Source organism: Trichomycterus rosablanca, chromosome 20 (assembly GCF_030014385.1).
Source record: "Trichomycterus rosablanca isolate fTriRos1 chromosome 20, fTriRos1.hap1, whole genome shotgun sequence".
Classification (NCBI taxonomy): domain Eukaryota; kingdom Metazoa; phylum Chordata; class Actinopteri; order Siluriformes; family Trichomycteridae; genus Trichomycterus; species Trichomycterus rosablanca.
Window position 1 is genome coordinate 15,946,778 of NC_086007.1, and position 10,504 is coordinate 15,957,281.

Below are 10,504 nucleotides of genomic sequence, written 5' to 3' on the forward strand. Positions count from 1 at the left end.
TACTAAGCCATGTCACAGTGGGTAGAGCTTTGGGCTTTCAACCAGAAGATTGGCGGTTCAAATCCAGGCTTTGCTATGCAGCCACTGTTGGGTCCTTGAGCAAGGCCCTTAACCCTGTCTGCTCCAGGGGCGCCGTAAGGTGGCTGACCCTGTGCTCTGACCCCAGCTTCCAAACAAGCTGGGATATGCGAAGAAAGAATTTCATTGTACTGTACACCTGTATATGTATATATGACAAATAAAGTATATCCATCTATCTATCTAAGCATGTGAGTTAGCTACTATGCTGCCTAAAAAGACTGGTTAAGAAACAATGGTGTTATTTGGTTAAGACTAATTGTGTTAGACTGTTTTATGGTTTGTGCCTTAATACTTTTGTTAGGGCATACTAAAATATTATAAGAAAATGTGTGTTTTCAACTTCGTCCTGTAATGAAGTATAAATTAAAGTTTTTGCCAATAGATAAATGAATTCTAGTCAAATAAGATACCTGATGTAATGTAGTAAGTCCCAATGGGCACAAGGAAGAAATATATCCTGGACATGGTGCGAATCCATTGCACAGCACCACAAACTAACCCATTTATTCACTTACCAGGCCCTTAGAAACATAAATAATTATTTAATTAAATACAGATTATGTGGGTACTTGAAGTGAAGCAGTCATCCTATCAATCAGAGATGACAAGTTTATATACAGTCATTGTCTGCCATGAAAATGAACTTAATCACCAAAACCCATTTTCACTGCATTTCAGTCATGCCACAAAATGACCTGCTAATGTTATTTCAGTGATCTTCTGGTTAGCTCTGTAAAAATGGTTAACAAGGACAAGGCAGCAGATATCACTCTGTCATCCTAATTGAATCAGAAGAGTAGACTGTTTGCTCTAAAAGGAGGGATGCTAGAAATCATTGCCTTCTTCTGTAAACCATGGTTACCTGCAAGGAAACACGTGCAGTCATCATTGCTTTGCATCAACAGGGCTTCACAGGTAAGGACATTGCTGTATGTAAGATTGCACCTAAATCAACCATTTATCAATATATAGAAAAAGATAAAGAACAACAATCAAGCTTTAGGGCACCCAATAAAGTCTAGTAATTGCCAGGACCATCTCTTAAAGAGGATTCAGCTATCGGATCGGGTCACCACCAGCCAGGTGTGAGTGCATCTGCACGTACAGTGAGGTGTAGGCTTTTGGAGGATGGCCAGGTGTCAAGTAGGGCAGCAAAGAAGTTACTTCTCTCCAAGAAAAACATCAAAGAATGACTGACATTCTGCAGGAAATACAGGGATTAGACTGTAGAGAACTGGGGTAAAGTTATTTTCTCTGATGAACCCCCTCTTAGAATGTTTGAGACATCTGGAAAAATGATTGTCCAGAGAAGAAAAGGTGAGCAGTACCATGAGTCCTGTGTCATGCCAACAGTAAAGTATCCTGAGATCATTCATTTGTGGAGTTGCTTCTTATCCAAGGGAGTTGGATAACAATTTTGCATTGGAACACTGCTATGAATAAAGAATGATATCAAAACTTCCTCCAAGAGCAACTTTCCCAACGATACAGGAGCAATTTGGTGATGAATAATGTTTTTTCTAGCATGACAGAAAATCACTATGTCACAAGGCAAAAGTGATAACTAAATGGATCAGTGAACAAAGCATTGAAATTTCGGGTTCATGGACAGGAAACTACCCAGACCTTAATCCAATTGAGAATCGGTGGTCAATTCTCAAAAAGCAGGTAGACAAACAAAAACACAGAAATTGTGATAAACTCTAAGCACTGATTAAGCATTAGTGGGTTCCCATCAAACAGGTTTTGTCCCAGAAGCTGATATCCAGCATACCAGGGCGAATTGTAGAAGTCTTGTAAAAGAAGGGTCACATTGTTAATAATGAGTCTTTGCATAAACTTGATGTATTTATCAATAACAGTTAATTTATTGTACAGTACTTCAGTATCCCATAGAAACATCTGACAGAAGATCTAAAAACACTGAAGCAGCAAACTTTGTGTAAACCAAAATTTGTGTCAGTCTGAACTTTTGGCCACTAATGAAGCCATTATCGCCTATACAGAAAGTGACAGTTAATGTTCTTTTCCAAGATGGGTTAGTTATTCTTAAATTACATACACAAACTAGGCATAACATTATGACCACTGACATGTGAAGTGAATAACACTGATTATCTCTTCATCACAGGACCTGTTAGTAGGTGGGATATATTAGGCAGCAAGTGAACATTTTACCCTCAAAGTTGATGTGTTAGAAGCAGGAAAAATGGGCAAGCGTAAGGATTTGAGCGAGTTTCACAAGGGCCAAATTGTGATGACTAGACGACTGGGTCAGAGCATCTCCAAAACTGCAGCTCTTGTGGGGTGTTCCCAGTCTGTAGTGGTCAGTATCTATCAAGAGTGCTCCAAGGAAGGAACAGTGGTAAACCGGCGACACGGTCATGGCCGGCCAAGGCTCATTGATGCACGTGGGGAGCGAATGCTGGCCCGTGTGGTCCGATCAAACAGACGAGCTACTGTAGCTCAAATTTCTGAAGAAGTTAATGCTGGTTCTGATAGAAAGGTGTCAGAATACACAGTACATTGCAGTTTGTTGCGTATCAGGGTGCCCATGCTGACCCCTGTCCACCACCGAAAGTACCAACAATGGGCAAGTGAGCATTGGAACTGGACCACAGAGCAATGGAGGAAGGTGGCCTGGTCTGATGAATCACGTTTTCTTTTACATAACGTGGCTGGCCGGGTTTGTGTGTGTTTTGGCAGCAAAAGATGAACCAACACAATATTAGGAAGGTGGTCATTATGTTATGCCTGATCGGTGTATAAGTAGTATGTAATTGGTGAGTTGGTGACTTTGAGTGTCACAGAAAAAAAATCAAAAAGGACAATAGTACAGCAAATACACACAGAAAGCATTGATTTGTAAACTGTTTTACAGATATTTGGTTAAAATAGCACAAATTAGATACTTAATGTTTTGTCTTATAAACCTTATTGATATTTATGTAAATATTTGCTAATTTAAAGCATACATCATTTAACTACATCATAAAAAAAAAACTCTAAAACAGGTAATGTCATAATCTGGTATTAAAGAAGAATACTTAAAGGCTTAGTAGTAAGATGTTCCCTTACTACTTTTACAGACAGATCATATGGTAGCTGGCCGTGTAAGTAGGAATTTCGGACTGATGGCAATAATGACCCTTGGTGGGCTGTAGTTGACATAATTTGTAGCAGTGTTAGATCTCACAGTGGGAGGCCTTTCCCTTTTCATTGGGTTTTTGCTCAGGAAATGCCAACAGACAGAGATATGCCACAAAGGAAGTCCAAAACAGGATACAGTTAACTTTTCAGATGTTTTTTTTTCTTCCAAAGAATTTAAGCAGTAGTTTCTTCCTCAAACCATGTCATGTCTTGAATGCGTACCTTCTATCTTAAAGGCACATTATGTTTTATGTGGTGTAAACTGGGTGCATAAAATAATAATAAATGGAACTGAAACTGTAATAATAAAAGAATAATTGTGGAATTTTTCTAATGGAAAATCTATCTACCACATCTTATGTGCTATTACCTCATACAATAATTTCAACATATCTCATGTGTACTGAGGAAAAACATGAAATATGGTTACTTACAACTCCCAAGTTATTTCACATGAGGTTTTCACATTGCCTATAATAATTAATTATAATTAATGGTGTAGCTCCACCAGTCACTGTCATAGTGTTGTGGGTATAGCTGTTGAACGTGTCTCCAGCTTCAAGTTTTTGGGGACCCACATTTCGGAGGACCTGTCCTGGACCACCAACACCTCCAGCTTGTCCAAGAAGGCTCACCAGCGCCTCTTCTTCCTGAGGACACTCAGGAAACACCACCTGTCTTCGGCCATCCTGGTGAACTTTTACCATTGTGCAATAGAAAGTATCCTGACCAGCAGTATCACAGTCTGGTATGGGAACTGCACTGTTGCGAACCGCAAGGCACTGCAACGAGTGGTGAAAACGGCCCAGCGCATCACAGGGACTCCACTTCCACCCATTGAGGACGTCCAGAGGAAACGCTGTCTGCATCGAGCTCGCAGCATTCTTAAGGAATCCTCCCACCCTGCACACAGACTATTTGCCCTTCTGCCCTCTGGCAGGCGCTTCAGGAGCCTCCGGACAAGGACTACTAGATTGAGGAAAAGCTTTTTCCCCAGAGCTGTCTCCATATTGTCGTCCCCCCCCCCCCATCTCTTCTCCTGGCAAGGTTGCACTACAAACATTTTTATCCTTTTTCCACTTAGTATTTCATCGGTACATACCTCATTTGTACATAAATCCCATATATAATGTATACATCTGTTTACCATGTTTTTACGTACTCATTCCTTGATTGTGTCCATAGCACCTTAATCACTTTAACCTGCATAGCACCTTAATATTAATCTGCACCTCAATATGTATGTTGTTTTTAGCTACATATCTTTTTTATAGTATAGTTTATAGATCCTGTTCATACCACTGCTATTTACCCACTGTAAATAATGTATATCATAAATACTGTATATCCTGTACTTTCTGCTTATTGCACTTCTGGTTAGATGCTAAACTGCATTTCGTTGCCTTGTACTTGTACATGTGTAATGACAATAAAGTTGAATCTAATCTATTTTTTTTTTCAGCGCTATTTCTCTGTACTGTGCTGTAAAGTTCTTTTGTCCACTTTTAATTCATATTCTGTATTTATACATCCTCATTCATCTTTAAAAATGCTTCATTCTAGCCGCTCAGGTGGTGCAGCGGTAAAAACACGCTGTTTACCAGAGCTGAGATCTCGAATACATCGTATCGAATCTCGGCTCTGCCTGCCGGCTGAGGTTGAGCGGCCACATGAACAACGATTGGCCTGGCGGGATTAAGCCGGATGGGAACTCTCTCTCAGACTAGTGCGATTATGACCTCTGCTGGCTGGTTGGTGGCGCCTGCACGGAGATGGGAAAGGAGTGAGGTAGAAGGTGTGGCTCTCCGTACACAGCGCTAGGTGATAAGATGTTCGATTGCTGTGCACGTGTTGGAGGGGGCGTGGAGCAGCCTCGTCCTCCCCAATCAGGAGCAGGGACCAGCATTAGTGAGAGGATAATTGACGGGCAGATATTGGATGCGCTAAAGTGGGAGAAAAAGGGAGGGGGGGGAATGCCTCATTCTGATCAGAATTGTAGTGGTCTTATAGTGTCACCCAGAAACACTTACTCGTTCACTAGCTCACTCACAACTAGGGACAATTTAGAGTCACAAGACATTTTTTGGAAGTCAGAGGAAATTGGAGTGTCTGGAAGAGCATGTACAAGCCTGCAGAACATGTGAAACTACTTACAGAGTATGACTGGATGAGAGGTTTAAACCAAGGCTCTTAGGACTCATGTAGAAGATCATGTAGCAGATAATGTGGGTGCTGAACAGCATAAAAGTGGCCTGTTTAAATCCTGAAATTACCTTGGTCATCTGTGACCAAGAGTAAAAAAAGTGTGTGTAAAAGAAAATTAAAACTAAACTGATCTGAACATTATGCCAGTTTATTACAGGGCACTACACACTTACCCATTCATTTACTCACCAGACCCATATGAACATTACTAAATGTTTAACAAAAATATTTTGGGGTGCAACAGTAAAGCATTCAATCTGTTAACCAGAGATGGCCAGATTAAATCCAGATAAGGCCATGGCCAGGAGGGCATAACTGGTTGTTCGCTTGTTCAAATTAATGGAATTCCTATTTCACCTGTCACTCAGAACAACACTAGTCATTTAAAAGCATATGTGACCTTATGCACACAGAAGAAGACACTTACACTCTCCTCCATGAGTGTTTAGTTGCCCTTTAATGATGCACGAGCTGTATTTCTAAAGGAAGTGGTGGCTGGGGAAAAAAAAAAAAAAAAAGAGAAAGTAAATTTTAGCTAACACTGACCACAGGGACAAAGTGGCAATCTATAACAGGGCAACACATGCTGCTTTTCATTTACAGTGACAGTAAACAGTATTTACACTCATGTCCCCTTAAATAAAGTCAGGATCAAATAAATTGTGGTAATTGTCTACACTACAAATTCTGTGACTTGAAAAGGTAACAACACTGCACATCCCTTTAAAAAATAAACCAGATACATTATAAACACTGATCAGCTATAACATTAAAACCACCTCCTTGTTTCTACACTTACTGTCCATTTTATCAGCTCCACTTACCATATAGAAAAACTTTGTAGTTCTACAATTACTGACTGTAGTCCATCTGTTTCTCTACATAAATTTTTTTTAGCCTTCACCCTGTTCTTCAATGGTTAGGACCCCCACAGGACCACTAAAGAGCAGGTATTATTTAGGTGGTGGATCATTCTCAGCACTGCAGTGACAACAACATGGTGGTGGTGTGTTAGTGTGTGTTGTGCTGGTATGAGTGGATCAGACACAGCAGGGCTGCTGGAGTGTCCACTCATTGTCCACTCTATTAGACACTCCTACCTAGTCTGTCCACCTTGTAGATGTAAAGTCAGAGACGATCACTCATCTACTGCTGCTGTTTGAGTTGGTCATTTTCTAGACCTTCATCAGTGGTCACAGGACGCTGCCCACGGGGAGCTGTTGGCTGGATATTTTTGGTTAGTGGACCATTCTCAGTCCAGCAGTGACAGTGAGGTGTTTAAAAACTCCAGCAGCATTGCTGTATCTTATCCACTCATACCAGCACAACACACACTAACTGACCATCACCATGACAGTGCTGAGAATGATCCACCACCCAAATAATACCTACTCTGTAGTGGTCCTGGGAGAGTCCTGACCATTGACGAATAGGGTGAAAGGGGGCTAACAAAGCATGTAGAGAACCAGATGGACTACAGTCAGTAATTGTAGAACTACAACATGCTCCTTTATGGTAAGTCAAGCCGATAAAATGGGCAATGTGTGTAGAAACAAGGAGGTGGTTTTAATGTTACGGCTGATCGGTGTATATATATATATATATATATATATATATATATATATATATATATATATATATAATCTGATATCAGATTATTTATCAGATTATTAAATTATGAGGTCATACAAAGTGCACATTTGCAATGTACCAGCAAGTAGCAGGTCAATCAGGTCAAATGGTTTTCTTTGTTATGTGTGACAATAATGGATTACACCAGAATGGCTTCATAATGAAAACAGCAGGACAATGCATGGCTCTTTAAATGCCATTCATAAAGCTGGCTGCAGAGCTTCAAAGCCCCCTGTTCGCCTGGATACAGAGAGCAGACATCCTCTCCTCCTATTGGCTGTGACACAAGGCTGCTGGAGGCCAATCCATAGCCACCACTCTGTCCTCGCTTTACCAATTGGTTGTAATGCAGGCCGGAGGACAGCACCATACTGCATTCATGATGATTGTTTTTTAACCTCCTGGTGATGTATTCATAATGATGCAGATACATTTTGCTCTGGCTTTTCTCAAAAAGTTAATCAGATTTTAGTTACTTTCTTTGTAATAACAGGTAAGAATCCCTGCAAAATGAGTTTTAAAAACAAGGTCTGCCTTACCACTTTAGCTTGATGATTATTATACAGCCACCTATTCAAACAACACAGAAATATGCAAATCCTTTGGGTATTCTCAAACAACTCATTTGAATATATCAGTCAGATCTGATTGAAAAAGCAAAGGTTTAATGGATGTGTTATAATTCGTTTTATAAAGTTTAATGAATTGCCATGAACAGTTTGTTCTTAATAGTGCAATAAATCGTGTTACGTTGATTAAACATTCATTCCATATTCAAATAAAAAAAGAAACATAACACTTTTTGTTCCAGCAGTTAAAAGCACCAAGGCTGACTTAACACAATCATACAGGTTAGCTAAAATAATAAGAAAAACATAAAAATTAAAAAACTGATTTAATGTTCTGATATGGTGAACTCATACAGGGATCTGTTTCTGAGTGGGAGGAATCGATTCAAAATTCTGCAGGGTAAAAATAGACCTCTGGAAGCACTGGTAGTTTCCAAAAAGCTTTGGAGCATGTGTATATTTACTAACATCTTGTTGTTATTTTATTCATTTTCATTTTAAAACTGCTTTGTCCTGGTCAGGGTCGCAGTGGGTACGATTTCCCCAGAAATCACTAAGCGCAATACAGTAACACACTCCGAATAGGACATATAGCAAATCACAAACACCCGCCCCCTTAGACACAGTCAGCCATGTCTGTATGTAGACTCCTGACCGGCTGATAGCACAGCTGGGGATTCAAACTGTTGTGCTGTGTTATGCATGTTTTTTTGTATAAAGTGGGCACTGTATGGTGCATGCTGAGTCAACAATAAAATGAGTTGTGTATAACACTGACTGCATGGTAAATGATGCATGCTGCATGGTGTGTGTGGTTTAGCGTAAACTGTTTTCTGAATGATATAGACTGTATGATGAATGAGACAGCACCCAAGAAGGATGGGCCCTGTTGAGTCTGGTTCCTCTCAAGGTTTCTTCCTGTAATTTTCAGGGAGTTTTTCCTTGCCACAGTCGGCCTCGGCTTGCTCAACAGGGGTTTTTGTATCTGTTGGTCCTGGATTTTGTAAAGTTGCTTTGAGACAATGTATATTGTAAAAAGCGCTATATAAATAAAGTTGACTTGACTTGACTTGACAGTAAGTGGTGCATGCTGTATAATAAAGAGTGTATAATAAATACTGTATACTACAGTACTATAATGAATGATGTATTATTTGGTTTATACTGTATGGTAAATTCTGTATACTTCATGGTGTATGTTGTATAGTGTTTGCAGTATGGTAAAAAATGAAAGTTGTATGATAAGTGGTGCATGCTGCATAATGAATAGTGTATAACTAATACTGTATGATGTATTATTTGGTTTATACTGTATGATGAATTATGTATTACTGTACTGTGTATGTTGTGTTTACAGTATGGTAAAGAATGTACGTTGTATGATAAGTGGTGCATGCTGTATAATTAATAGTGTATAATAAATTATTTGGTTCATACTGTATGGTGAATTGTGTATACTGTATGATGTATGTTGTGTTTACAGTATGGTAAAGAATGTATGTTGTATGATAAGTGGTGCATGCTGTATAATGAATAGTGTGTAATAAAAACTGTATAATGAATGATGTATTATTTGGTTTATGTTGTATGATGTATGTTGTGTTTACAGTATGGTAAAGAATGTAAGTTGTATGATAAGTGGTGCATGCTGTATAATTAATAGTGTATAATAAATTATTTGGTTCATACTGTATGGTGAATTATGTATACTGTATGGTGTATGTTGTGTTTACAGTATGGTAAAGAATGTAAGTTGTATGATAAGTGGTGCATGCTGTATAATGAACAGTGTATAATTAATACTGTATGATGAATGATATATTATTGGGTTTATGCTGTATGGTGTATGTTGTGTTTACAGTATGGTAAAGAATGTAAGTTGTATGATTAGTGGTGCATGCTGTATATTGAATACTGTATAATGAATGATGTATTATTTGGTTTACACTGTATGGTGTATGTTGTGTTTACAGTATAGTAAAGAATGTAAGTTGTATGATAAGTGGTGCATGCTGCATAATGAATACTGTATGATGAATGATGTATTATTGAGTTTATGCTGTATGGTGTATGTTGTGTTTACAGTATGGTAAAGAATGTAAGTTGTATGATAAGTGGTGCATGCTGTATAATCAATAGTGTATAATGAATACTGTATGATGAATGATATATTATTGGGTTTATGCTGTATGGTGTATGTTATGTTTACAGTATGGTAAAGAATGTAAGTTGTATGATAAGTGGTGCATGCTGTATAATCAATAGTGTATAATGAATACTGTATGATGAATGATATATTATTGGGTTTATGCTGTATGATGTATGTTATGTTTACAGTATGGTAAAGAATGTAAGTTGTATGATAAGTGGTGCATGCTGTATAATGAATAGTGTATAATGAATGATGTATTATTGAGTTTATGCTGTATGGTGTATGTTGTGTTTACAGTATGGTAAAGAATGTAAGTTGTATGATAAGTGGTGCATGCTGTATAATCAATAGTGTATAATGAATACTGTATGATGAATGATATATTATTGGGTTTATGCTGTATGATCTATGTTATGTTTACAGTATGGTAAATAATGTAAGCTGTATGATAAGTGGTGCATGCTGTATAATCAATAGTGTATAATGAATACTGTATGATGAATGATGTATTATTGGGTTTATGCTGTATGGTGTATGTTGTGTTTACAGTATGGTAATGAATGTAAGTTGTATGATTAGTGGTGCATGTCCTGTAAAGATTGCTGAATGCTGTAGTTCTCCTGAGGCTAAGTGGGAGTTTCTGTAGGGCGGGACCGGTGTTCCAGGAACATCCAGGCAGAGAGAGAGAGAAACCACCACAACATGCTCACTGTGA